This window comes from Cupressus sempervirens, chromosome 4 (assembly GCF_028749045.1).
Source record: "Cupressus sempervirens isolate cs-2001-9-10 chromosome 4, ASM2874904v1, whole genome shotgun sequence".
Classification (NCBI taxonomy): domain Eukaryota; kingdom Viridiplantae; phylum Streptophyta; class Pinopsida; order Cupressales; family Cupressaceae; genus Cupressus; species Cupressus sempervirens.
Window position 1 is genome coordinate 339803134 of NC_143121.1, and position 26903 is coordinate 339830036.

General features: G+C 32.8%; 1 pseudogene; it reads left to right on the forward strand.

Moving 5' to 3' along the window:
- LOC149561418 (DELLA protein RGL1-like) overlaps window positions 1–17521 on the forward strand; it is a 36676-nt pseudogene extending 19155 nt beyond the window's left edge.
- Window positions 17522–26903: the final 9382 nt, after the last annotated feature.

Consider the following 26903-nt stretch of genomic DNA (forward strand, 5'->3'; position numbering starts at 1 on the left):
ATATTAACTATAATGATAACTTTGTCCCTAACCATATATCTATGTTTGACTATAATATTTTACATTACAATATCCTAGAAATAAAATTAATTATTCTTTAACTGCATATATTAAATTAAAAAAATGTTTTGAAGCATAATTTTATAGTAACTTTATACAACTCTAATTAAAAATTAATTAAAAATTTTATAATAAACTTATCAAAATAAATATAGAAAGTAAATGATTTTCCTATTGCACCACGACTGGTTATTTTAATTGTAGATGGGATTTATGAAAATAGGCGCCTTAAGAATGATTACTCTTGGCATAATATATATAGGTATATATAAGTTGGTTATTTTTATGTTATATTATTTTTAATTAAGGCGAGAGGATATCATTTGTTAATGTAAACATTTGGACATTTAAAAGAAAATTGATGTTCGTTTGATGAGTTGGTAGATTGGTAGATTACAATATAAGTTACAATAAATTTGATAGTGTGATCCATAAACAAATTCTTAAATTTTCTAGCGACCTTTGGGGTTTCATTGTACTTTCTTGTGATGTGTTATCTCTTGTGATGCATTATGATTTTTTATAATGATAATAAAAATATTAACCACATATTTTTCCATTTCCAATTTCTTGTTCTCTAATATAAATTCTATGAACAAGTAGGTACTATTAAGTAGAAAGAGAAAAACTATTTTCAAATTGTTTTTTGGAGTGGCTAGATGGGCACAAAGAGAGATTGGTGGGTTATGTCTACTTCAACATCAATATCCTGACAAATTTGTTGGAGAGGAAGAATGAAGTGGTTATAGCAGATTGGAGGCAAGCTTGGAGTCATTCATTTGGGTGATGAGAGAGGAGGTGGGCATGTAGGGATCTCTTTAAGCTCTGACTACATCTAAGCTTTTTGAATTAAAATATTGTGTCTGTACAACATCCTCATCTTGAATATGTCCATTGGCTCCTTCCTTTTCTTAGGTCTTTGGCAGGGATTTTATATGACATTGAGGCTAGGAAAGCTGAGAAATGAGCAACGAGATGATATTTACAAGATTTGGGGAATGAGAATACTACAGGTTGGTGTTCTTGGTCATGGCTGTCTATTTGTTGGGATTTTGCTTGGATGTTCTTCTCTTATTCTGAATAAGAAATTTGATATAAAAATATTTAGAAATCCCCAAAAGGCCATGAAATCCACCAAGGTAAAGGCCAAAAATTAGGGAGGACCACGTTAGAAAAGCAACATTGCCAATTTTGATTATTAGATTTTGGAAGCTTCATTTTTTCTTAAACATGTGAAGCAAATAAAACTCTATTTGTAGTTTTATTTTTTTTGTCAGCCTAACATTTTTTGTGTAAATTTCACAAAAATCATATAACCCAAGCATTTGGGTAGACATTTTAATACTTTTTAATTAACTTGATTTAAATTAATGTTACTTTCATAATTATTTTACTATAAATATATGCAATCCATCCTCCTAAGCATAGATCTTAAAAAACTAAAACTAGAAATGGATGAATAGAAATTTTGACCTTTTTTACATAAAATAGATAAAATGTTCACATCACTTTGAAATCTGCTATTGACAAAAATAAGAATGCATTATTTAGGGCTCAAGCAAAAAAGAAGAGATTGAAAAGGGAAATAAAGAGCCATGGAAATTGTAGTGTATGCATAGTGATGGAATAGAGGTTAGAAGAATGTATTGATGTTAAGATTATGGAAAATGAGGATCGAGGTGAAAATCCCCTGAGGGAAGTGGAGATAACCCTTTTCTCCAAAATTGAGCTGCTAAAAGAAATGAGTAAAGTCTCTATCCAAGATCTAACCATAGTCACTAGGGCAGATTCCATGATGATTATTTGTACTAATAACCTAGAGGTACAAGACAAAAAGCTAGATCATATCTTCTAAATCATGAGGATGTGGAAACTTCACCTAGAGTAGTTAGGTTTCCCACAATAGAGGGATTTGGTCAGTTTCCTAACATCACATAGAGTGTGGAAAGAAAATAGTGGCAGTTACTCTATGTTCAAGAGCCTTGTGCCAATATCGATGATACATCTGGAGTCTAAAAGAGAATCAAAGAATCACCTGCATCATTTTCCTTATTTTTAGTTATCCTTTTTAAAAAACTCTGCTATTTTTAAAAGATGTGTGAACTTCCTTAATGGAATTACTTTTTGAAGGAATTTAGAAAGCCCTACATAGCTATATTGTAATGTTTTAATTGATCTAAAGGGTTGGCTCTCTAGACTTAAAATTGTTTTTCTTTTGCTAGTAAGTTTTAGTCATGTCCTTTTGTTGTTGTTGAATAGTAAAGTTAATGATAATTTAGAAGTCATCATATGGTTATTTCTAGTGTATCTATTTGATAATCATGTGGTTATCTTGTTGGTGGTGAAATTCATGTGAAATTAATTTCCATATGGATATTGTTCCATTAGCAGTCTTGTTCTTCTTTTCCTTTTTATTGGTTTGGTGAGCTTGATCATAATTGTATACTTCTAAGCTATGTGTCGTATGGCATACATATTGAATGTTAGTATTGAAATCTACAACATTCTTTTATGGCTATGAGAGGATGTTTTTTTTCCCCTAAGTTTTTTTAGGTTAAAAGAATGAGTGTTATAATTCTTTTACTATAAGAACTGCATTGATATATTATTGTGGAAAGGAGCTATGCCTTAAAACATAGAGAGTATGTGCAAGTCTTTCAGACTCATTTGTGGTGAAAATTGTTTTTCTTGTGTATATAACTTCAAAGTAACTAGGAGGAAAAACTATCCACTAACACGGTCAATGGGGATGCCCTCATAACTGGGTGGAAAAAAATCCCAATAGTTGCAATATCCTTATGGACCTATAGATGAATGGTTGGTGTAAATGCTTAGTCAATTCATTCTAGATGAAAGCTTATACATTTTACATTTCTCCTATGTTTTATTCTTTTGCTATCTCCCAATGGTGATACAATAATTGTAATGGTTTGCAATATATATATATATATATTCTTTTGCTATCTCCCAATGGTGATACAATAATTGTAATGGTTTGCAATATATATATATATATATATATATATATATATATATAATTCAAGGTTTTAAAATCTCATATGTGTAGCAATTTAAATTATTATTCATGTGACTTTAAAACATAACAAAGCTAGTTTCAAGATATTGCTTTAGCTTCAAGAGCATTAATCTTGGAAATTTTTATTGAAATAACTTCCTTATTATATTTTTATTTTTTGTTGGATCACTGGTACTATTATTATTAATAATAGTTATTAAATGAATTCATTTTAATCAATTGGTTGCGTCAATTGACCATTTTTACTTTCTATCCTATCATGTAAATAATCAATTTTATTAAAAATGATTAAATCATTTTTACTATTTGCATCATAGGATAAAGTTATCAAAGTGACTTAATCATTTGTTCATTTTTTATAATTAAAACATAGTCTAACACTTATTAATTGTTAAAGGCTTAATAGCTTACTACAAAAATGTACAATTTCAAAAAAAATGTATTTGCAAATGGAAAGAGTGGGAAGTGTTTTAAGCAATGGTTCCATTTGAAAAGTAGGAAATAACATGTTTGGCTCTTTATAGTTCACTAGTCATAGGTGTGGGTGCAATTTAGAGGACAAAAATATTGGGATTCCTTCTCCAAAGTGAGTGACTATGTGGATGGAGGTATGCTTTATATTGACCTTTTTCTTGGAGGAAATAAAGCTTCTTCACATCACATTGGGTTAGAATGATGCTTTAATCCTCTCAAATGTTTAGCCTGTACCCCTAAAATGGAGATTCTCTCTCTAGGCCCATCTAGGGTTTGGTCAGCTATGCAATATCCCCATTGTTTTAGGGTTGGGATGTTGGTACAATTAGAAAACTATCTCTTCATGTAAGTCTAAATGTCCTCATGCATAATTGTCCTTTACAAGAAACTTAAAGTCTCTCTTTGTTTTTATCATGCATATATCTTTAATAAATGTTCAGTATATATTTCTCAATATAAATCTATTATACTTTTCATGGATCCACCCCTTCTCTCTTTGGTAGCTTCTCTAATTTCATCTTGGTGGAGGATGAAGCTAAAGATAGCCAAAAGAGATGGGGGGTTGACCCCAAGTAACTTCTCTAATTAGATCTAATTTCATGGATCTATTGGTTTCTGGCAGAGGATTGGCTAAAGACCATCCTAGATAAACCAGTTAAGCTAGAAGGGGAGGATGTAGACAAGGATGCTCCTGAGGATAAGAAAGGGTGAGAAGAGAGAAACTAGCCCTTGTTCTAGCTTTTTATTTGAGGATTTTATGCTCAATACTATGAACTTGGTACCCCTTGAGGGTTTAGTTTTTATTTTTATGTTGATTAAAAGAAGTGTTTTGTTGAGGAGATGTTGGCTTATTTTATAGTCTCTTATGGACATTAGATTAAGGATTGATAGTATAGTTAATTATGCTATGGGCATATTTTTTAATTTACGAAGTTTAAAGATGGCATAGGGTAGATAATTGGGAGGTTACCTCTAGCTGATTCTTCAGCCCTTTTGTTACTTGGGTCAGCTCCCCATCTCTTTTGGCTGGTATCTAATACTTCAAACACCTCTCTAATTTAATCCTTTTGTACTGCACTTAGTACTCATCTTATCTTTTGAAATCATAGTGATGCTTTTTTAGGATAATAAATTTGTGGAGTAAGGTCCATTCCTTATATGGATGTTGGTCCCCACTTCTATGATCACATAATGAACTATTTAGAACAATCATCTGCTAGATCTAGTTTCCATGTTATTTTCTCTTGATCCCCCTTATTCCAATGTATATTAACATTTTCTTACAAACTAAAAATGGTGGATTTCTATGAGACATACCCTCTCCACTATCTTTGTAAAATGAGCATTGGCCTATTAGCTACAATTATAGCTAGGAACTGTTATTGGTGATGGTTGTATTAATTTTATCACACATATGGTGTTGATTGTTTCTATTTAATATGATTATCTTTATTGATCTCATAATTAGATGAATGAATGTTGACTAGATTCTTCCTTCATTGGTGTAGTTTGAATTTCCTCTTCTTGCTACCTCCCAACTCAAATAATCACTCCTGTAATAGAGATGATAATATATTAGATACTAAATCAATGTCCATTTATGTCCTCGTGTGATCCTAGTGATGACACATAATTTGGTAACTAAATTATCATCACTTTTATTGATTCAAACAACCTCTTTCATATTGTTCTATCTTATGTGATAGTGAAGATTATCTACTTCTCATTCTCTGTCCATCACATGCTTGATTTCTATAGTAAAAGTGTTGAATGGTGAAAATTAACTTATTTTTCTAGATTTAATTTCTATCTTAATATGTGATGTTTAAGAATGACATTGAGTGGTTTGCATTTATTCTTTATTCTAATACATTCTTCTTTGGTGTGATTAGTCTTCCTCCGTAGTGATGTGGACTCCCAAGTTATTGTCCATCTTTCTCTATAAATTACTTTTACAATCTCTTATTTCTCCTTGTTGGAATATGCAATTTTTGGATTAAGAAATAGGGTTAGGTAAAATTAATATTTTATTTTGTAAAGTTCTAGAATTCATTTGTGTAGACAACTCTAGAAAGTCTACTTGTTCTATGTCCATTAATTTAGATGTTTCTGGAAACAATCAAAGACCCCTATAAAAGAGGCACAATATAATGTTTTTTGTATCAAGGATTAGGAAATGAAATTATTTCATAATTTCTATAAGTTCTTGTACAGTGGATTTTGTTTTTAATTATTGTTGTGGATGAAATCCCTCCACCTCCATCAATTTGGTATTAGAGTCAGAAGGACAAAATTCCTAATTAAAAAGCAAGCATTTTATTGGAGGCACCTATTTGAGGAGGATTTGTATTGTTTTCATGAAAGAGACTATTGTTGTGAAGAAGGCATTGAAGTGTTTGAAGAGTGCATTGAGTCCATGAAAAGAGATCACAATCATTGTTATTGATGAGTGGTGATATGAATCATGGTAAGCATGAAATTTGATTAGAATAGTTGATGTTGACAAAGGTTTTCAGATTTGTGTTTTAAGAACGGACTTGGATTTTTGTTTGATAGATTTGAGTTTATTAAAATGGTAAAACAATGTAAAAGAGTGTTAAAGGAAAATATGAATTTGAATCTTGAGATGAATTGTTTAAAAGAAACATTATTGAAACTAGAGATAGAAAATTTTGCAATGATTAGAGAGAAGTTAGAAGAATAATGTAGACTTTCAAATGAAATTAGTGAATATAAAGAGAGAATGGAAGAGCTAGAAGATAGGTAAAAATTTGTGGAAGAAGTACATAATTGGCAAGTGAAGAAAACATGCAAGCTTAGAGAGAAAAACAAAGAACTGGAAGAAAAGTTAAAGTTATTTGATGATGCTGAGAAAAATAACAAAGTTTTAGAAGAAACTTTGAAGAAATTGGAAGAAGAAAATAGTATTTTAAAGAAGGAATTATCTACTCTTAAACAAGAGAAAGAATGTTTGAATGTGAAACCATTTGTATGCAATGTATCATGTGACAAAAATAATTTGAGTGATTATGGGATTGAGAAATGTGATTTTTCTAAAGTTGTTTGCAAGGAGTGTAATGATGAACATGAAAATTGTATTGATGGAACTTCTAGCTATGAAATTATTGGTTTGAAGATTATGGAAAGAATGGGCTTTAAAGCTAAAGGTCTAGGAAAGGATGAACAAAGATTAAGGAATCTGATTGAGACTACACTTAGGCCTAAATATGTAGGTCTTGGATATGATGTAGGCAGTGGAAAGATGAATAAGGGTTCAAGAGAATCAATTGAAAGCATAAAGATTATGCAATGTTCACACTGTAACAAGAAAGGGCATACAAAGGATATATGGTGGGATATAAATCCTTGTAATATTTGTGGATTGAAAAATCATTGTGATAAGACATGTTGGAATAGAGAATGCAATAAAGATTTTATGGCAGGTTGTATAAAAATGGATTGTGGATGGAGCTATGGATTGAGTTGGCAGATGATTACAGGTATGATCAAAAGTTTGTTTATGTACAAATGTTCAAGTGTAAGAAGGAATGCAACGTCATTGGGAAATATATTAGAGCAAGGCATCAAGAGGAAAAAGGTTATTAGTGAATTTTGTCACTAGCATTTGTGACAGACAAGGCAAGATTATTAGTGGATCTTGTAAAAAGAGGAAATTGTTGGCAGCCAATTTCTGACAAAATGTTTGTAGAAATTAAAGGTTGTAGCCTTGAAGGACACTATTCATGCATTGATGGATATGAGGATTATTGGAAAATAACTTTTTTTAGGAAGAAGAAAGGATTTGGATTTGTATGCAACAACATTTGAGGTTGAAATTAGGGGGGAGTGTTGGAATGTGTAATTTCCCCTCAAATGAAATGTAAAGGCATAATAGAGGATTCTATAAATTGTTGGATTACCAAATAGAGTTAGGTAAAATTAATATTTTATTTTGTAAAGTTCTAGAAGTCATTGTGTAGATAGCTCTAGAAAAGTCTATTTGTTCTATGTTTGGTAATTTAGATGTTTCCGAAAACAATCAAAGACCTCTATAAAAGAGGTACAATGTAATGTTTTTTGCATCAAGGATCAATTGAAATCATTTTATAATTTCTATAAGTACTTGTACAGTGTATTTTGTGTTTAATCATATTTGTGGATCCAATCTCTCCACCTCCATCACTCCTTTGATGAATCTAAATGTGTATGTTGCGTTGGTATATATATCTTATTTTGTATGATGGAATAATAATAATACAATGCTACACATTACATCTCTCTTTCCCCCAACAAAAAAGTCCACTATATGTGTTTTTATGTAGAATACTAAATCTATTGATTGTGAAATCTCATAGAACATTATCAACTACTAGCTAATCACTAACATTCCAAGCAACATGAATCCCATCATTAAGACTTAACCATGAATCCTAATGAACATCTCAGCATGCATATGAAACAAGAAAAGATATTACATTTTACAAGGAATTTAATGGAGTTTAGTAGCATTTTATTTAAAGGTTATATTTCCTAAGTAATTATTATTTAGAAGATTACTCAATCACTACTCAACCTCTATTACTACTACTTTATATGGGAATTTTCAGCTAGACTATACTACCTGAAGGTAATCAAAATGCTAGTACGATCACTACAAGAGTTGAAATGTTTCCTAGGTGATAGATAGGACATAACTAGTAGCATTAAAAAACCATATCAATAGATTTTAATACATAGCTTGATTGTACCTCATAATGGTTTTATTTAGTTATAAAATCTTAGATCTAATCCTTGATATTTCCTTCTTGCTAGTCTCTAATCACTTACGAGTCTTGGAAATAGATTGTTCATCATACATTATCAGGAGGAAGGGTTGTGTATCTTTACCAATCAATGCCTCAAGCATCATATCCTTAAAATTATCTAAAATTATTTGTCATTTAAAATTTGATCTTAATATTTTTCCTTAAATATTAGTTCCAATCAAAATGAATACATTTCTATAATGTAGACAACTACCCATTAATACCCATTAATAGTTCCTTGAAAAAATGTTGTTAATACCCAAAAGATACTAAGAATAGGGTGTCACTAGATTTTAGGGAATGGTAATTCTATTGGCTTCTGGGAGGATCAATGACTTCATGAGAACCCCCTCGTGCAAACTAAGTTTTTACCTCTATGGGAGGGTTGTACTAGATTGTATGGCCCTTGGACTTGAAACTTTATTACCACTGATAGACAATGGATTACCTTTTAGAACCTTGGACCCAAGGAGTTGGGCCTTGCTCGTGAGCTACAGGACCTCCCACACAACTACAAGATTCCTTTTGGCCCTGTGGAGGACTCCTTAGTTTGGAAACTCATACCCTCAAGGGAGTTCACAATTAAGTTTTCTTACCTCTATGACCTGGGGGGAAGTAGTACAAGCTGATTGGCACAAAGTCTAGCACCCTTAGATCCTACTCAAGATAAACTTCTTTTGGTGGACGACCTCGAATGGTTTGATTCTCACTATTGAAAACCTCCAGCATGGAGGCTGCCAACTCGCTAATTGCTACATTTTATATCTCCATGAAGTTGAATCTGTTACTCACTTTCTTATTGACTGCCCCTTTGCCATGGAGGTTTGGAGGGAGAATCTTTCTTTATGGGAGGTTCAGTGGTGCATGGATAGAGATCTGAAACAATTTGTTCATTGGGATGACTCGGTTGACCACCCATACCTCAAAAACTTATGGACAATTCATGCCCCATACATCTCATGGAATATTTGGAAGGAGAGGAACAATAGGATTTTTAGGGACCATTCCACTACTAGCTGGGGGCTGGCCCATATCACTACCAGGCTTCTAAAAGAATGCAGTAGGGTCTAGTAGTGGAAGCCCCATGAACCCACTAGGAGAGCTTGATATGAAATGGGATTTAACTTGGAATGTTGGCCTAGTTGTGGCTAAATTTGTACAATTCCAAAGTTTTGGCTAGAAAGAAGACGATGTGGCATCCCCTCTGACTACTGGTTCAATCTAAATTTTGATGGTTTGGCTATTCTGGGTAGTACTACTATGGGAGGTATCCTTCACAATAGTATGGGAAATATGGTTTTTTCTTGCATAGATAACTGTGGAGGGGGATCTTATAATGAAGCTGAAGTACTGGTGCTTCTTTGGGGGCTGAGAATTGTGAGAGCTTGAGGGGTCAAATAGATGGCTATTGAGGGAGACTCAATGTTAGTCATTAAGGTTGCTAAGGGAGAAGACAAAAGCAACCAGTCCATTAAAATTATAATAGAGGAAACCCAAAGGTTGATGGAAGAATTCCAAGAGATCCATGTTGCTCATATATATCACAAGGGAAATGGCATGGTGGATGGGGTAGCTAAATTTAGCCATGATGTCACATGCCTTGTGGAATGGGATGATGTTAGAATGTTGCCATCACCAACTCATGCTGTGATGGAAAGAGAGCATACCTTCATGAATACCATATGAATAACAAAAATGGGTGGCAGGCCTCCTTTTCTCCACATGGGCGTATGAACAAGACGTTTCATAAAGAGAGTTTTTGGCATGATTGTTTACTGATTTGCATTATGATTTTTGTTGCAGTGTACTACCTTAAAAGGATATGGAAGGAAGATTTGACAAGATGCAATGAAAGATCTAGTAATGATCAAAATGTTAGGTTAATGAATTTCCACACAGGATATAGCTGGCAACAACCATTTATGGAAGGAAAGAGAACACTCATGCATGCTATGAAGAGTAGTTTTTTATTTTCTGGGAAACATTATGGTCTTATGATTGTCATGCAATGCATTTTCATTTTATTTGTTGAGGTTCTTCAATTCATATCTAGCAACGTTAGAACTTGCCTATGTTGTCTGATGAATTAGTGGTTGATTTGGGTGATAGTATGGGAAATAGAGATTGAATTGAACCAATGGATGTGGAAGATAACATTTGTAGTAGTGAGGCAATGATGGTGTACTTGTAGGAAGGTAGCCTTTTATAGTATATGGAGGGTATGGTGAAGCATGATGAGGTTATACTGATGCAATTCTTCCAGACTTGGAAGGATAGGAAGGTGACTGCTAATGACATGAGCTTCGATATTTCAGATGAAACCATTGTGAGGGCTAGTGGGTTTTTGATGGATTGGAAGAACTAGCAGAGACAAGAAAAGGCCAATGAGGAAGCTAGCCTGCAAATTTTTTTTAAAGGTAAGGAGGAACCAGAGAGAATGTGTGGTGGGTTTTCTCGGGCTGCCCTTTCTAAGCCTTGGGACGTCATCCTCTATACAATCATGTGGTAAATCACCTTAGAGGACCATTTCTAGGTATTATACTACTACAATTTCCCCATCATAAATCATTTTTGGAATCTGGGCCACATCTGCTTCCCATTTCTATTATTACATTCAGTATAGGATGGTATTCTTAAGGCAAGGAGGAAACATGAGGAGGGTAAAACCTTCTACTTCATCTACTAGGGGCTGATGAATAAACTTTATACCCAACATCTTTCCCTATATCCAACACTTTTGATTAACCCCCTTTCCTTTGTCACCCCCCAAGCCTCCTTTGACCTTGGCCCTAGCCCTAGCCAAATGAAGTTCAAGAAAACCCTTACCCCTGATATCAAAATTAACCTAGAGGTTAAAATATGCTTGATTGAGTCAAATTCGGACACAAGGTAGGGTAAGCAAAGTGCTGGGAGGTCCAACAAATGCCTCTAGATGAAAAAATTAAATTCCTCCATGCATGATTCTAGCTCTGATTCCTCCGGAAGTGATGTCAAACTTGCTAAAAAGAAGAAAATGCCTCAGGACAAAAAAACCTACCCCAAGCCATATAAGTCCCTCCCATGTATCTTACACTCCTGAGGCTACCTTGGCTAGGAGTGGGGGGGGGGGGGGGGGGGGGGAGATATCAGGAAGGGAAAGCATAAACATAGCAAGGTGAGACTAGAAAGGATGGAGAATTCCATGAGGGACTTGGCTGACAACTAAACTGCTATCTGCCAAAGGTTTGAAACCTTAGTGGAGTTTTCCACCAAGGTCATGCACTAGGCGGCCACCACCATTTATTTTCTGTAGGCTAACAAAGAGGAGAAGAACCTAGGAAAACTCACCAAGACCAGTCAATCCATCTATGGATTCCTAGTTGAGGATTGGTTAAAAACCATCCTTGACAAATCGATTAAAGTGGAAGGTGAGGATGGGGACAAGGATGTGCTTGAGAAGGACGATAGCCATGGGCTTGAAAATGGTAGCTAGCCCTGTGTCTATTTCTTTTTTTCTTGTTTATGATTATGCCTATGAACTTGGTACCCCACAAGGTCTTTATGTTTATGTTGTTTAGGAGAACTCATAGCAGCAATTTTTGTATGGGCTGCTATATTATTTTACATTCTATTATGCATATTAGGTTAAAGACTACTAGTACTGTTAAGTTGACTATGAACATATATTATTTTTTGATGTTTAAAGTTGGTATTGGTCAGCTGATTGGGAGGTTACCTCCGGCTGTTTATTCAGCCTTTTTGTACTTCGAGATCAGCACCTTGTCTTATTGGCTGCTATCAATTACATCAAAAACTACCCATTAACATGATCACAGTGATTGCCACTAGAACAATCGATCAATTAATACCTGAGATCATTTAGAAAATCTGAATTATGAATTTGAAACAATGTGTAAATATTATAGGCCCTTCAAACATGATACAACCACAGAATCTCATCTTTAGAATAACATTATGGATTGGCTCTATGAGAAAATAATGCAGAACTGACTTAAATTAACTTGCAAGCATCGCCAATAAGATTACAAAGTCTATCCCTTTCAACAGGAAAATAGTTGCCGTCTTAGCTTGGATTTTTATCAATTCATATTTCAATCTATAATGGGATTCAACCCAACATCTATCATCATCTCAAAACATTAAGACCAGTTTACAACCGATCTCCTCAAGAGGACAATAGAGTCCATAAGTCGATATATGCAAGGGGAAAAATCTTTAAATCCTTGCTTCACATTTTGAATTTGATCTAACAAGTGAGAATAAATATTACAATCCAATTCATTGAAATCATAGTCCAAAATATAGTGAACCCATTGGCATGTTACTCAATTATTTTTTCACGCAATTGATATCATATCACTGATTCTTGGAATTTTTATCCACCAACAAGTGACCGATACCAAGAAGAATAAATCGATATCCCTTGTTCACCCGAGAATGAAGTATAATATTCTTTCATTTCCCTCACTGTAAATAATGGATCACAGTTGGATACAATCAAATGGTAGTAAGACCCATGCAATCACCCATCGAGTGACCCTAAGCATATTACCAACTATGCGTACGGATTTTCTTCTAGGGACATGATTAACAAGGTAAGTTTTCACCATCAACGCACACAGGTCTTTCTAAAGGCAGAATTCCTCATGCTTGCAGATATATTCAAACATAGGGTAACTCATTTAGCTAATAGAGCTAGTCGACATATACATCCAATAAAGGTCCAACGTAACAATTTCTAAATCAACCAAATTTTATTCCTACTTCTTAAGTTTTGGAAGAACATAAAGCTCAGAATTTCGTACAAGGAAAAAGGGGAAATTTGGTTGTCCATTCATTGTCAACATTGTTTGCACAAGCCCTTCTAGTTCTACCCCTTCTCAGCCTCCAGTTCTCCGCCCCTTCTTGCAGAGCCATAATGGTTTTTAATAAAGAAAGGCCCAAAATTTCTTAACTCACCCAATTTTTCCTTCTTATTTCTTATCCGATCAAAGTGAGCCAACAGTTTATCTCCAACTAATTATGTTGTTAATGAATGAAATAAAGATATCAATTAATCAATTTACCTAACAAAAATTATTATTTATTTTTACCATTATGATAAACAAACAAAATCTACATGGCAATAAAATTGTATTTTATTCAGGTTCTAGGGAGATGGTTTGTGACCTTGAACCATAGAGTTACTTCAACTAGTCATTATTAGTTTAAGACAATATTATTTTGGAATTCATAATTGAATAAAGGAAGATTTCTATTTTGTGTCTCTAAATATGAACTAGATAAACAAGTGCCACATAGTGACTTAGTACTTGTCTTTAGTTTTTATATAAACATAGTTTTAATTTTATAAATTTATTATTGTTTATAAAATATTTTAATTAATAAAAAATTAGATAATTATAGTTTTCTATAATGATATTAACTATAATTATAATTATAATTTTATTTATAAATATAATTATTAATATATATGTTCTATCACATATATATCATCTGATACTAGTATATTATAAATAAATTATAATACAAGAATAATAATATTTTTATAATATTAATATATAATATTATTTCTTAAACTATTCTATAATATGCGAAAGATATCTTTTTAGTATTATTAATTGAATGACAAATATTATATTATAAAAAAATCAACCCATTTACATTAAAAATAATTAAACATTAATGAATCATATTCCCCTTAATAAAAATTAACTCTTAAAAATTATTAATTTTACAATCTATACATACGACCAATGTTTGAGATGGGTTACTCATATAATATTTAATACGGTTTACATATGACATTGGATTTTATACACTTAGACACCTTAACCACTATAAACAATGAATCAATAGTGTTATGAAGGATTCAACATTAGAAATCAATATTATCTTAGTTCAAAATTAAAGATTAGTTTTTGTGAATTTCAAATAACCTAGACATGTTAAAATGGAATGCTTTGCTACTTCCATCTACTACCGTGTTATTATGATTTTATATTTTATAATATTAGTTTTGTAAAACATATTTGACTTATATTATCAATTATATGTATTGTACTTGTTATAGTAAATTGCATCAATGTTCATTCAATTAGTTATTAGTTTTGAGCCAATCAACCAATCATAAATAACTATTTTCCTTTCATTTCAATATTTTCCAAATTTGTTTAATCTATAATATATTATACAATTTATTTATATCAATTATGATTGGTTCAATTGATCTTGTCTTTGTGACCCCTTTTATGGAGCTTCCTCTATATTTTATTTTTAGGCAAGGTTTTGAATTGAAAAGTTACCACTTTTTTAGATGGTCACTATACAATTAGTAAAATTTGTGAATTTCATAAGAATTATTATTCATTTTTATGGTTTAAATTAAAGAAAATTAAAAGATGTGTAAAAAACAGAGGCACATATAAATCCCATATGAATTGTTGAACATAATTGCTCATTGAAGAATAATATCTTGAAGTGCAACAAATTATTAGATTGTTTTTTTTTTTTTTTAAAACAAAATGTAGGAGTCTATACAAATATTATTATTAATAAAATATTGCATAAGCAATTATCCTCAGAAAGGAGGGGGACTAGACAGTTGAACTGGAATAACTTCTAGAAATGAGAAGAGAAGGAATGACCAAATATGGATGATAACCAGATACAGGTGAAAAAGCCCAATTATTTATGTAATTATTCATGTAGGCTCATAATTCATTACAACAACTTTCTAGAGACCACTACTTTTAGTAACAATAGCATCCAATTCCAAGCGATCCAATTTAACTTACATACCACCTCGATTTAGATCAGGAACATTTGAATTAGGCATTATAGGAAGAACATATAATAATAAAAAAGATATTTTAATAAAAATTGTTATAAACATTTTCTTATAAATATTAATGAATAAAATAAAATAATTTATATAATTAAATTATTAAATTATTTATCTTACATTATAAATAAATATTGCAAGCAATTTTATTTGAAATTACAACTAAAACATAAGATTAGACAAGAGGTTACACCACAATAGTAAAATTGTGAGCCTCTTATCTTAAAAGTCTAAGTTTGAGTTTACTTGAACTAAATAAATAATAATTAATTACAACCCCTTGCCTATAAAAAACAAAACTAAAAAATTTAATTATCTTTTATTTTCCTTACCTAAATATCTTTCAATGAAATAAATATCTTTCATGAAAATAAAATTTAAGCTTAACTTCTTACAAAAGTATCCATTTTGCAATTCTTTAAAAATATTTTAACAATATTCCTACTTCCTCAAGAGAACAAAAACCTTTTAAAATCTATTTCCTCAAGAGCACAAAAACCTATTATCTGAAAAGTTTGAACAATATTCTACTTCCTCAATAGAACAAAAAGCTATTATTAATATATCAATGGAATTTAATATTAAATATTTTAAAGATAAAATTAATATTTTATCCTTCAAAGATGAAGATAGAACGAGGTTTTCATTTCGCTAGGAAAGCCTCTCGGTATTGAAGTTTGTGCTTTATACGACACGAAGGCGGTCGAATCTGTTCCATTACTTTACATTTCAGCGAGAGATCCAATCCATTGTATTGTTCTTTTCAAGGATCATTGTATTTTACCATTTGTATGGAGTCGAAGACCGGCCATTCTCGGAATCCTGCTGCGACAAAAACATTGTTAAATATATGTTGAATTCATACCTTGACAGCAAACGCTAGATTCCTGTCTTTTCTCTAATTGAGCACAAGGTGAAGGCAGAAATGGCAGAGAGATACCATCCATCTGGTTATAAAAGCACTCAATATTATCCTGACGATCAGAAAGTGCTGAGAACAATGTGAGGGCTGCCCTCAAAATCAAACGTCAAAACACCCACAAATGTCAAATTTCTGTCGTGTGAAGAAATGGTGAGACTCGCGGGTGCGCGGTACGTACGACGCGGAATCGAGTCTTGCTTTGCCAGCCCTTCTCTTGGAAAGGAAGATCAGCATGGCCTTCAATTGGTTCGTCTTCTTTACACTTCTGCAGAGTGTATAAATAACAAACAATATGATCAGGCGGCGAGGCTTCTGACACAATGTCGTAACTTTACTTCGCAGTGGGGAAACCCAATTCAGAGATTCTGTTATTATTTCAGCGGAGCGCTGCAGGAAAGAATCGAACGCTAGGCTTGTGGGAAGTTGAGGAATCCGCTAAAGCCGCCCCTTAATTTCGCCAATAATTTCAATAGCGGTTATAACAGAGCGAATTCAGTCAGGTGCTGGCGTTTTACTGTAGATTTCTGCCCTATGTGAAACTGGTGCAGTTAACGTCTGTGCGGGCAATCTTAGACACCGTGGGAAACTCAAGCAGAATTCATGTGATAGATCTGGAGATTCGGAATGGGTGCCAATGGTCAGTGCTGATGCAGAGCCTTGCCCTAAGACGTTCTTCGTATCCGATCAAGCTTTTACGGATAACGGCGTTTGGAATGGATGAAGATGATTTGAAGGACAGCGGAAGAAGACTTCACGACCTCGCTGGGTCCTTGGAAATCCCGTTTTCGTACAGAATGGTGCAGATCAAGAGTATGGAGGAGATTCATCTAGGCATGTTTAATGTTAGACCTGGTGAGGCTGTTGCAGTGTTTGCTCCTACTGTTTTCCATATGCTTTTGTGTAACCGGAGCCTTCTGGAGAATGTTGCTGATGTTATAAAGAGTTTGAGGCCCCGGATAATGGTGAATATAGACGTTGAGGCATATACCAATTCTCCTTCTTTTGAAAACCGGTTCGTTGATGTACTTTTCTTTTGTAGCGCTTCTTTTGATTCCTTGGATTTGATAATTCCAGATAGACATGATCCTCGAAGGGTCAACTATGAGGAAATGATTTGCGGAAGCCAGCTAAGGAATATGATTGCTTGTGAGGGTATTGAAAGGAGAGTTAGACATGTTAAAATTGATGCGTGGAGATGTTTTTTCAAACACAAGGGATTCAGGGAAATGAGATTCAGTTATCAAGCTTGGTATCAGGCAATATTATTTTTGAAAGAATTTCCTAATGGAGACTGTATTTGTCTTGAGGCCAACGGATACGCCCTCATTACTGGGTGGAAAACAACCCCAATCGTTGCAGTATCCTTATGGACCTGTTGATAGACTGTGCTCGTTTAAATGCTTGGTCAGTCAATTAAGCATGATAGCTTCTACAGTTTACATTTTTAATATGTTTTTTTGTTGTTGGTGGTTGGTTATATGCAGAATTTGTATAATACTTGTAGCAATATCCAACAAAATACATAGCATTTGAGGTCTTAAAACCTCATATGGTTAGCAATTTAATGAATTACTCGTGTGAGTTCAAAACATAACGAAGATAGTCTCAACATATTGCTTTAGATTCAGAGTATCGAACTTTGTGAATATTTTATTGATCTAATTTCCTTTATATTTTATGTATGTTTGGTGGATTACCGATGTTCTTATTATTAGCACTTGCACTTTTGAAGGGTGCAAAGATAATGCTGATAGTTTGATATATGAGATGATGTTATATTATTTGACCGTAAAGTAATTTTTCACTAACCCCGACAAGGTTATGTTGATGGTGATTTATCTATTTAGTTCTGCTTCATGGATGCAAAATAGTTACATCTTGTTTCTACTACTAGTTGGTCAAGGTGAGATTCCTCTTTCTTCTGTTTAATTGTGTACAACATACCTTTCCAAGGTAAAAGTGGCTGAATACGAAGATTAGTTAAGGTTTTTACTCTTGACATAGTTGTAAATGTCATCCCTTGTCTTTCTATTCTGCCTATGTCAATTGTTACTTTGTGGAGTGTCAACCCTTGTGATTTATGTATGGTAATAGCCCATGACATGGTGAGTGGGAGTTGTCTCCGACTTCCTAATGTGATAGGAACAATTGGTATGGCCTTTGAATCATGTTCATCCCATGATGGCCCACTATAATTATTAAAACACACGGTAACATACAAGGAAAGACTTAATGGTTTACAGCTTGGCTCATAAATAATGTCAACAACCTCACCAAGGGCTCCATTCACCGATCTTGCACCTATCCATATATTTTTTGTAAGAATGATGCATTGCCCCTTATAAAGGAGCATATGTTTTTCAATTTGTTCTTCGTCCACAAGATTATTGTTACCACTTAGTCAATACATTGGTGTACTCAGTACAACTGGAGAATTCATTGATTTTAACATCTTCTTATTACATAGGTTTATGACCTCATTAGTTGCAAATAAGTGTGTACCACCATTAAATGTTGTATTTTTAGATGCAGTTAGGTGTATGTCTGTACGTGTCATTAATAGCTTCCAATCATCCTCTAATGGATTTGTATCTCAGATATTATATAACATTGACAAAATCATTCTTGGATGTTGTCATCTCCTGCTTGTCAAAAAATTATGTGCAAAGTGATGACTATTGTGAATAGATCCCACAATAACTTAGCAGTAGAGTGTGATGTATAAATAGGTTTGTCCATTATAGGTAGTAATTGGGCTAAGTCAAAAAATAGTATCATTGAAACACCACAAAAATATTCATGTTGTCGATGGGGGAAGGCTTCGCATAGTCTCCTATCAACTTTGAGAAGCAACTTTGGTCCTATGAAGCTCATCTCATCTATAAGGAAATAATTAATATATTTCATTTCTTCTTGGAATGTGCTTAATGCTTGGTTTTATAATGGTTGCATCTCTTTAATAGGTATTTTAAGCCTTGCATGTATTTGTCAAAAAATGTATATTAAATGCAGCCACTCCTATTGGTGCTAGTGTGAGTAATTCACTCTTACTTTGTGATGTAGAGTTGGTCAAAACCTCTCTTATACATGAAATTATGTATGATTTCCCTATACTTGTAGTGCCTTTTTTAATCATGTGCAATGGTTTATTAGATTGACATTTTTTATGCTCCTCAATAATTTGGAGTGTTAGTCTTTGTTCTGGTGATAACATTGACATATCATGCCTAGTTATTGCCAGTGTAGGTTCACTATACCCATTTTTTTTTTAACATGTATGAAATGTGTAGCAATTTCATGTAAATCTTGTGCTATTGTACTATGGTCCCATTGATACTTGCTATCAAATTCATGTCGTCGAAGCATATCAAGGTCATTTAGTGATACAATACTTGTTGGACCTATTTCAGAGAAAGCTTCCCATTCATTTATGTCCATAATTCCATCTGCATTATTATCTACTACCTATTGCTCTGTAATATCATCTTCTTCTTTTGAACTACTTTTTCCTTCAATGATGTGATTAATATTCCATACATTATATCCCTCGATGTATAACTATATCCAATTTGTGATTAATATGTCTCTTGCAAGGCCTATATCTCTTTCTATATTACGAAACTGCTTATCTAATAGTAGTTTGCTCCAATAGAATGTTTCAAAGTGTTTTGAAGTACATTCTAGGATTTTGTAAAACATTGGATACACATTAACAATGGCCTCTGTTCTTTTTTTCCACTTGCATCCCTTGCAATTCGTAGTATATGAATATGTCCTTGCAGATTCATGTAGCATTATATTTTCTAACTTTGGTGAAAAATCCATATAGGAATGTCTGTACCTAGGTTGTATACTACAACTTTTTGATGTTTTAGTGATGCAATGCAACACTTTTTGTCTAATATTCACAGAGATGAAAGGCCTACAACAAACAATGAGGGGGAGTTTATGCAACATATGACATTTTCTTGTGCACCTATATCTCCCTCAACAATAACCTTTGAAAAAAATTTAAGATATGCCATGAGGGCTGCATCATCTAACTTTTGTGTCAAAGATATGCATTTAGGAACTTCAAAACATGTCTTTGACCGTCTCTCTACTTTTTCTGCATACTTGGCAATGTATTTCAGCACAAGTTCGTGAGAAACAATTGGTTGGCAATCAATATTCGTCCTCCAAATTGAAAGAATTTGTGGGTTGTGAATATTTAGTCCATTACCATCATAGGATAATGTAGAAATTTGTTGTTCTTCCTATAGAGCTTTATAACAAAATATCATCTTATTACCCTTTTTGTGTAGACATATTCATTTGCTACATTTTGTATGTATTTGGAATTGATTGACCAAATCTTCATAATCATGGGTAAGGTTTGCAATAAAAATATCATGTGTGTGTCTAGAAAATAGGGGTCATCCGATGGTGATTGATATATGGTATTACCTCTATGAGATGCATCTAGAGGATTCCTTGCACTGGAATATTTATCAAATGATTGCCTTGCATGCTTGATTGCTATATCATTATTCCAATCAATTTTGTCCATGTTTGGTGCATTTGGGAGCCAAATAAATCCCTATACATGTAAAATTCCCCGATGTTATCATTTAATTCTATACCACCAATCTATTGTTCTAAGGAGCTTGTCAATTACTTCTTGATGAAATATTGTGAACCATTGGTGAAGATATAATGATGTCATATGATGATTATTTACCACATTATCCAAATGATGTTTATTTTTTTTAAATTCAATTGTAAGAGTATCAATCAATAATTTTTGTGGATCTAGCCATTTCATATCTACAACACTCAATGTGAAGAAGAGGGTAGGCGTTCCGAGTTGGTTGATCATATCTGTCAATTCAGTATGGTGTTTATTTCAGTATGGCCTCGTGCCTCACATTGTGGAGCCAAAATGCACGAGTTCTTTAGCAAGCTATGTGCCTGGAAGCTAAGTTAAGCATATGCAAATATTTTCAATTGTTGTTGGTATGTTCTCATCAACATTTTTTTTAACAAATATTATTGCAATTCTATGACTACGATAGCACATCATCATATTATAAAAAAAATAATAAAACCTAGGATGTCTCCCAAATCTCTGATCATAGTATTTGATTAAGTGGAGGACATACTCATGTATATGTACCTCTCACATTTGTGTTTGCATTGGTAGTGCAACTCTGTTCAGAAATAGAGCTAGAAATGCTATGTCAAACAATCCTTTTGTGGTATGCTCATTTAGAGGGGATGGATCTATTGGAGGCCAATCCAAAATATCATTTGTGGAATCATCAATGTCTAATACCCCTTTCATTATGTCCAATTCACGTTTTCTACCTTGAAGCTTTAGGCACCAATGAAGAAGTTTGTATAGGAATTGTATCATCACTATCTTCATCACCTTGAATTTGGGAAACAACCATAGATGTGTCTTCCTCAATGTTAACAATGTGTAACATACTTAAAATATTGGTTGTTTCCTTAGGAAGTCGAGCCAAGTTCTCCATACTAAAAATGACATCATGGTAATACAGATGATTATCAATTTTATATTGTAATGCATCTCTAACATGACTTCTTTTCACATAAAAATCGTAGGAGCTTTCTTCTATGCTCACTCTACATATGATTAATATGTCTACATCTTCAATTCATCATGGTAACACATTTGCAATAGTTTGTATATCTTGTGGAAAACTTATTGTAAGTCCTCCATATTTGTATTGTCCTCCAAGTGCATGAGATACTTGTAACATTGGATCCACCCTAGCAATAAGCATTTCTTCTATTTGTGACAATATTTTGAGTATGCTTGGTTGTTCTCTAGGATCCATATTATTGAGTGTTGAAAACCTATGTATGCCCTTTTCATTGATACATATTTTACAGATTATAGTACACCTTGTTTGATGGAGGTGTATGCTTGGGTAACATTTTCTACATATAGTACATGTTTGCTCACAAGGAAGTGCATCCAATTGCTGCCAAAAATTCTTCATTACTACATCATAATATTTTTTAATCAATCTTTAATGTTGTACATGATTCCAAATGGTCATCTCTTTCTTGCTTCTCATATTGGGATCCCTATTTCTCTCAATATCGTGTACAACTCATTTTCTTTACTCTTTCTCTCTATGATGTATGTAGGAATCATGGTTGGATTCACAATATCATGATTGTTGGGTATGATGGATTTCAACACATGTACCTTTTTCTAGTTTCCCATGTATCTAGTTTTTCTCTTCTCTTGTTTGCTTTCTGGGAGCTACTATTGCATCCTTATGTTGAGCATAATAGGCTCAATTTCTATCTTGAGCTTTTTGTGTAGTGATCTCTTAAGAAGTTGGCTCTTTATGCTTATTTGAAACATTTGTGTCTTCCATCTATGAGTGCATCAAACAACATTTGTTAATGTACTATTCCAAACAAGAAGTAGCTTCTTTTCACATTAATTGAATGGTGTTTTAAGTCTTATATATTGTCAACACACTTATTGATAATTGTTAGAACTATGTATTTATTTTTACAATATGAATACATTCTTATGTTTGATAGTTATGTCATTTCATATTAAAAAAATTGACATTTGCAAGCCACCTTTATTTAGAATGATTCGAGTTAGATTGGGTAACTTTGTGTATGATCATTCTAAGTTAGCTTAGGAATTAACATTCATCCGTTTGAATTAGAGAAAAAACAAGTGATTTACTGCATTATCTACACCACCCGCATAAACTAAAAGAAAAATTGTGTACAAGAACTTGTCAAAATCTCATTTAACATCTAAAGAGGCAATAACCCCAATACTTATAGTTGAAAAGTAAATAAAGTCTTGGAAATTCAAAGCATAGTCATAGAAACTCCATGGCTGCAATATTGTGTTTTTAACTTTGAATTGAAATGTTTAGTACGTTTAATTAGGACCACAAGATATTTTTAGATGATATTTGAGACAGGTGGAATTTTTTAAGGGTCCATGAATTGTATAGTAAATAATGTGTGCATAGTAAAGTAATAGACTTATCAATGCTTGATAACATTTTACTCATACTAAAACATTCATTCATATTGTTTCATCACATTACATTATTCATTGTGGACATCTATTTGGATCTCTAGTGCATGTGAATGTAAATTGTATACTGATACCCACTATTGCACTTAATTTTTAGCATTACACGTCCTTAATATGCTCAAGCAAAACAATACTTTTCGAACTAAAATCTATGTGTGATATCTTGCTAATAGTTGCCTCCACAAATTCTTCATTGTTATACATTTCACTATTGCATGTTAATCTAAATAGGTATTTCTTGTGTTATAGATCTTTGATTACCTACTCATATGGCCTTTCAAAATCATCATCAAATTGCAAGTTATACAATGCTTGAAAGGGCATCCCTATAAAGTCTAATGCAGCTTCATCGAATACAATAGCCCAAATTGTCCTTGTGTGGTCCCATAATTTTATTTGTATAATATATCGACAATTGTATTTAGTAACTATCAAGTCACATTTAGAGTAAAACTGGCTATCACCATCACCTTTCTCTAATCTTTTCTTGCATTGCTTCCCATTTATTGTATTTGTACAAGCTGTGTAGTATAATTTTTCACATTTAAAGTATACCATTGTTGCTTTCATAACACAATCAAAGTCTTGGGATGTGTGGGAGGGTCATTCCTATATATCATTGATTGTCATCCTTGTGGTTGGAAACAATACACCCAATTATTGTATTGCTATACCCTCTAGATTGCCACTAATTTTTGTATATCAATCCTTCAATTAGTTGGTTTCCTCTATATTGGGTTCTATCATCAAATTTTTTGTATTTGATGTAGTTATTACCATTCCATGTAATTCAAAGACATGCACAGCCTTGATAGAAGTATGGTTGTTTCTTGGAGATAATACTTTTGCTGGAGATCTACCCCTTCAAGCTCCATAGGTGCCCCCCAAAGAGTGACATCAATAGTACTGCAAAATGCATCCACCAACTTAATAGAACACCTTGAGACCTTTGTACCATCTTTCCATTTTATTGCTTCTATTTCTTGTACATAAACAACAATACCAAAAATATCAATTTTAGTCTTGTTTGGATTATTTTTTACTTCATCAATTGGAGTGAAACTAAATAAATGCTTAGGAATATAGGAGTCATCCTCACATGATATGACTCTAGAAGCCTTAGTCAGGGTTATTTCCAAACCACTATTAAGTTTATTGTAAAATTTATTGGCACCTTTTACCACTCCATGAGATATGCAATAAACAACCCCAACTTGTACATTCTTATAATGCATATTTGCAATGTAATTAAAGCAAGTGATATGTGTTTCCATCCCTTCAACATCTATTACATCAAAACTAAAGACTTTTGCACTCCCACTATGCTTTTGAAAATGGTGCATCTCTTTTTCTGATGTAACACGTGCTTTTATATTCCATCTTGGTTGATATGGGTTCAACCTTTTAATATACATCAATATAGTGGTTGATGTTTTTTCTTGGTCATTTTTTGTAAACCAAACATGATTTTATGACATGGTGTAGTTTTCATCTTATTGCTTCTTCTGACCTCTTCTTTGAAAGATTCAAACTTCTATACAATTGATGATTTTAAATCTACACATTCTTGACATAAAGATTTGGGATTTCCAAGTATTAGGTGCTTTGTATGAATGATATCTAAATTCATTATGATAATCCATCCATACTAGCATAGGATAAGTACTTGTCAGCAAGAAAATCTGCCACAGAAGCACAAAGTATGAATTTTATTAAAATATGATTTTAGAGATGGTCACTAACCTTGCTTTACTTGTTTTAGAGCAGCTATATTTTGTTAAGCATACAATTTTCCCTATCTTGATATCATGGTTTGTGATATAATGGTTATACTTCATTCTTAGTATTTCCATATGTTTATGAACACCATCAGATAGCTCCAACTTACATCATTGATTTTGGTTTGTCCCACCACCAAAGCTTTCTATGGAGAATACCTGTACTTGAGGAGCTAAGCATGCATTGCCGTCATAAAGGAGTTTCACCACGTGTATGATTAATGATTCCATGAGGATATTTTTGTATATATCTCTAAAAAATGTGTGAAATCTATTATTACTTGCTAAGCAATACAAATTAGAACCTACCCTTTTCAAACTTTAAGAAGTAGGTCACAAATCGTAGGTCTAATATAGAATTATTTCAATGTTGGGACTCTGCATAGTAGGTGATACAACATCATTCACCTCTATAATTACTTCAATGAAAACATATATTACTTTAATACAATGTTGTATTTATGTGCACAAGCAGTTTTGACTATTGAAGCCCCTAATTATGATGAATACTTACTTATGAAGAATATGTACAATGTATGAGAGAAGATTGAATTAAGATATTATTGAGTTGACAGTTTTGTCTCTACAAATAAGAATTAGGGAAAACCATCTTCAGTACTACACCATTATAGAGTCAACATTTTTTGTCTTTAGAAATGAGACTTAGGGAAAACCATCTTAGTTACTACACCATTACATTTGCATTTTTTACATTGCATGTGGTCACCAGAGTCACTCTATATGATTGGTGAAAAGAACCTTTGGGTATTGAGTATTTTCATATCCATAGTGTTTTGCATATCGATATTCTTTAAGTGTACTATAATACTCTTCTACTATAGTAGCCGATATACCAAACCTCTGTTTAACATATTGGAATTGTTCTACCTTCTCTATTTCAATGCATTCAAGCTTGTTAATTTCATCCCAAAGTTGTTGTACAATATCCTCAGATATGGCTAGCATCTCATCCATAAGAAAATCAAGACTGGCACCTATGTTATTAGCTGAGGTTACTAATGTTGAAGACTTCAATAATTATTAGAGATAGAATAAGTAGGAGTTGATGGTGTGTTTGAAGTTGTACTAACAGAAGAACACAAAATCTCAACTAAATCTCCAAGTGATTCCATGTGAACCTATAGACTAAGCATGTGAATCTTAGAATATTAAAACATTTTTCCAATATCATATCATCTATGATAGTGGGTTTTAATAATGCTAGAGAATTAAAACCAATTATTTGCACTACAATTTATAAAACTAAGATGCCTACATTGTCATAACTTTTTTGTTTGAAAATGATAGTAATATCCAATGTAGTAAGTTAAAAGATCACAAAAATACTAATTTTTTTTACAAAAGTACTAATGTTTTTTACAAAAGTAGACATTTATACAATCTTGGCTACATTATGATCAAGAGTGAACTACAATTCCAGTTTTGTGAGGAATACGATAGTTCATAGATAAAAAGTGTACAACTATGAACAAGTGACTAAGTTTTACTCTATAATTAACCATTCTCCTCTCATCCAAGCCTTTGTGGGCATAGCTGGGCATATAGAAATGGCTTTAGAGTACAACTATTAGAAAAATATACTTCATAGAACTCCTTACAACTAAGAGGTGAAACAAATCTATCATATATGATACCTTTCCACCAACCAATAGAATCAAATGCTTCAATAATAGACATAACATGTATTTCTTGAGAGAGTGTGATAATAGGGGGATCAGGGCTTATATTCTTTTAAAACACATCCTCTACAAGAGGTTGGTAGTACACATTGTCCATGATCAAGTGATCATAGCATATGTGATATTGAATTCTTTTTGTATTAGTAATTATTCTTATGACAGTTCTAGGAAGCCACACACCCTCGAGCCCTTCTTC